The following is a 4425-nucleotide window of genomic DNA, read 5'->3' as shown; positions in this document are numbered from 1 at the left end:
AATCACTGCAGATGGTGATTGCAGCCATGAAGTTAAAAGACGCTTACTCCTTGGAAGGAAAGATATGACCAACCTAGATAGCATATTCAAAAGCAGAGATATTACTTTGCCAACAAAGGTCCGTCTAGTCAAGGCTATGGTTTTTCCAGTGGTCATGTATGGATGTGAGAGTTGGACTGTGAAGAAATCTGAGCGCCGAAGAATTGATGCTTTTGAACTGTGGTGTTGGAGAAGATTCCTGAGAGTCCCTTGGACTGCAAGGAGATCCAACCAGTCCATTCTAAAGGAGATCAGTCCTGGGTGTTCATTGGAAGGAATGATGCTAAAGCTGAAACTCCAATACTTTGGTCATCTCATGAGAACAGTTGACTCATTGGAAAAGACCCTGATGCTGGGAGGGATTGGGGGCAGGAGGAGAAGGGGACCACAGAGGATGAGATGGCTGGATGGCATCACTGACTTGATGGGCATGAGTTTGAGTGAACTTGGGGAGTTGGTGAGGACAGGGAGGCCTGATGTGCTGCGATTCATGGGGTTGCAAAGAGATGGACACGACTGAGCGACTGAACTGAACTGAACTGAATTCTTTATCATGATTGACAGTAGTTGTCCTCTAAATTGCTCTGAGCCAGCTGGATGGAGAAAGCTGGGTAGATGAAGCTTGTAGCAGATATAAAATGATGAAGAAATGAATTTCTTGTTGTTGCTATTCAGTTGTGTCTGACTCTTTGAGACCACATGGACTGCAGCATGCCCAGCTCCCCCTTCACCGTCTCCTTGAGCTTTCTCAAACTGATGCCATCCAATTGATATCATCCTCAGTTGCCCCTTCTCTTCCTGCCTTCAATCTTTCCCAGCATCAGGGTCTCTTCTAATGAATGGCTCCTTGCATCAGATGGCCAAAACATTGAAGCTTCAACATCAGTCATTCCAATGAATATTCAGGGTTGATTTCCTTTAGGATTGATTAGTTTAAGCTCCTTGCAGTCCAAGGGATTCTCAAGAGTCTTCTTCAACACCACAGTTCAAAAACATCAATTCTTCAGCGCTCAGCTTTCTTTAAGGTCCAACTCTCACATTCATACATGACTACTGGAAAAACCATAGCTTTGACTAGATGAACCTTTGTTGGCAAAGTATGTCACTGCTTTTTAATATGCTGTCTAGGTTGGTCATAGTTTTTCCTCAAAGAAGCAAGTGTCTTATAATTTCATGGTTGCAGTCACAATCTGTAGTGGTTTTGGAGCCCCACAAAATAAAATCTGTCACTGTTTCCCTTGTTCCCCCATCTGTTTGCCATGAAGTGATGGGACTGGATACCATGATCTTTGAATTTTTTGAATGTTAAGTTTTAAGCCAGCTCTTTCACTCTCCTCTTTCACCCTCATCAAGAGGCTCTTTAGTTACTCTTGGCTTTCCGCCATAAAGGTGGTGTCATCTGCATATCTGAGGTTATTGATATTTCTCCCGGCAATCTTGATTCCAGCTTGTGAATCATCCAGCTAGGCATTTTGCATAATTTACTCAGCATAAAAGTTAAATAAGCAGGGTAACAATATACAGCCTTGATTTACTCCTTTCCTGATTTTAAACCAGCCTGTTGTCCCATGTCTGGTTCTAACTGTTGCTTCTTGACCTACATACAGGTTTCTCAGGAGACAGGTAATGTGCTTTGGTATTCCCATCCATCTCTAAGAATTTTCCACAGTTTGTTGTAATCCACATGGTCAAAGGCTTTAGCATAGTCAATAAAGCAGAAGTAGATGTTTTTCTAAAATTTTCTTGCTTTTACTATGATGCAATGGATGTTGGGAACTTGATCTCTGGTTCCTCTGCCTTTTCTAAATCCAGCTTATACATTTGGAAGTTCTCAGTTCATGTACTATTGAAGCCTAGCTTGGAGGATTTTGAGCGTGACCTCAATAGCATGTTAAATGAGTGCACTTGTGCAGTGACTTGAACATTCTTTGATATTGTCCTTTTTGGGATTGGAATGAAGACTGATCATTTCCAGTCCTATGGCCATTCCTGAGTTTTCCAAATATGCTGGAATACTGAGTGCAGCATTTTCATAGCATCATCTTTCAGGATTTGAAATAGCTCAACTGGAATTCCATCACCTCCACTAGCTTTGTTCATAGTGATGCTTCCTAAGGCCCATTTGACTTCACATTCCAGGATGTCTGGCTTAGGTGAGTGATCATACCATCATGATTATCTGGGTCATGAAGATCTTTTTTGTATGGTTCTTCTGTGTATTCTTGCCACCTCTTTTTAATATCTTCTGCTTCTGTTAGGTCCATCCCATTTCTGTCCTTTATTGAGCCCATCTGTGCGTTAAATGTCCCCTTGGTATCTCTAATTTTCTTGAAGAGGTCTCTAGTCTTTCCCATTCTATCGTTTTCCTCTATTGCTTTGCATTGCTCACTTAGGAAGTCTTTTTTTTTTTTTTTTTTAGCAGCAGCGATTCAAGTATATTTTTATTAAAGGCTCAAGAATTAAAACACTGTGGTACCTGTGTCTTAACTTCCATTAAGATCAATGAAAAAAATGGAAATGCCAAAATATGGTAGGGGTATACAACACTGGGATTAATCGAAAGAAAAGGGTGGCATTTCAAATCAGCGCTAAGGATGGTCCACTGTATGAACTATGGTAGAAAAGAAGAAGTTGAGTGCAGGACTCACCCTATACTTCACTTGAATACAAAAGTTCTTGAGGAAAACCCTGGAGAATTCTATTATCCCATCAACTGCAATCCCAAAGCCAGAAATCATAAAATAGCTACCTGATAATTTCAACTGTTCTAAGAAACTTGATTTAAACACACGAGCTGAGAGAGCTTTCACCTTACTCATTACACTATTCAACTGTTCTGTGCAGTTTAATGCAATGTGTTTTATAATAAAAAGTTAAAAAAAAAAAACCCACCATAAGTGAAGTTAAAACACAAAAACTACAGCTCATATTATAAACAAAAAACTAACATCCCACATAAGCTCCTAGAAACTGCTAAAAATATCAACAAGCTCATAGAAAAATAAAGCCAGGACACAGAGTTTCTGGCCCCTCAACAAATTAAAAGACTCATTCTTGAAAGGCAGTCTTTTAAAAACCTGAATGGTCTTTTGAAAGAGTTCCCTTGAAAATTTAGGTCAGATCCTTTTTACTTTCTGGCTTAAAACCTGCTAAGCATTTCCCATCTACTCAGATACGTGTGTTTTTCTATCAACGCAGAATCATTCTGTCCTGATCTGTGTAGCTATGTATGTTTTTTGCCCCCCATCAAAGTCAGTTTTAAGGATCTGGAGAAACTGAAGCACCTACTTCTTGTCCTTCCCTGCCACTAGCTGTGTAGTATTTCATCCAGTAATGAAAAACCACAGCTAATTGATGCGTGAAGTTGTTATTGTTCAATAATATGAACTAACCTAACAGCTTTGTGACTGCTCCACATGGATGTGTCCTGGGACAATGTGAGTTTACAAGTGGTTTCACAGTAGTAACCTTGAACATTATGCAGTTTGCCTCTTCAGACTTTCCCACCTAACAAAGTTGGAAACATGCAGACCAGAGAAGTATTAAGGAGCAGGAGCTAGTTGGGGTGGCGGGCAATCTGTGAAGGAGGAAGGGCTGATAAGGGAGCCACATCGAAGAATAGCTGTTCCCACTGCCTTGCTTCTGTGGTGACAGGTCAGGGAGCCCTGGGTTCTAGCTGCTTGAGTTTCTCCTGGAGTTCCTGGAGCTGGCTTCGACCCCAGGTGATGCGGCTCTGAAGGCTGGCCATGTCCGCAGCCAGTTGCAGACCCTCCCGGAAGCTGGCTTGAGCTTGTCGCAGACTGTGAGGAACCAGGATTCCAAACCATTTCAAAGGGTTCTGGGGAGCTGGGGAGGAGTCTGGCTCTGGGGTCCTTGGGAGACCCTTGCGCCTGTGCAGAGCTGCCTCGCGGGATCCCACCTCCTCTGGAGTCTGGGTGCCGGCTCTCACCATCCAGAACTTCTGGAGTCCGTCCTGAGCCTCGCTGGTGCCGACGCGGACCTGGGGCTCCATGTGGGACGCATACTGCAGGGGCCCTACTGAATTGGCACCCATGGCATAGCGCGCTTTGGAGAGCGAGAGCCAGCCCTCCTCCACCCGGGCGTTTAGCCAGGAAATCTTTCTTAACACTCCTTGTTATTCTTTGGAACTTTGCATTCAGATGGGTATATCTTTCCTTTTCTCCTTTGCCTTTTGCTTTTCTTCTTTTCTCAGTTATTGGTAAGGCCTCCTCAGGCAACCATTTTGCCTTTTTGCAGTTCTTTTTCTTGGAGACGGTTTTGATCACTGCCTCCTCTACAATGTTATGAATCTCTGTCCATAGTTCTTCAGGCACTCTATCAGATCTAATCCTTTGAATCTATTTGTCACTTCCACTGTATAATCAT

The 4425-nt window shown here is 42.7% G+C and overlaps 1 pseudogene across 1 annotated transcript; it reads right to left on the bottom strand.

The window, feature by feature from the left end:
• Positions 1-2462: 2462 nt before the first annotated feature.
• LOC113879089 lies at positions 2463-4142 on the bottom strand (annotated as a pseudogene). Its single transcript, XR_003507195.1, has one exon. The product of XR_003507195.1 is annotated as a coiled-coil domain-containing protein 115 pseudogene (transcript).
• Between the last annotated feature and the right edge of the window lie 283 nt (positions 4143-4425).

This window comes from Bos indicus x Bos taurus, chromosome 20, assembly GCF_003369695.1.
Source record: "Bos indicus x Bos taurus breed Angus x Brahman F1 hybrid chromosome 20, Bos_hybrid_MaternalHap_v2.0, whole genome shotgun sequence".
Taxonomy (NCBI): domain Eukaryota; kingdom Metazoa; phylum Chordata; class Mammalia; order Artiodactyla; family Bovidae; genus Bos; species Bos indicus x Bos taurus.
The sequence above is the reverse complement of the archived record's forward strand: the minus strand, read 5'-3'. Positions and strand labels throughout refer to the sequence as shown.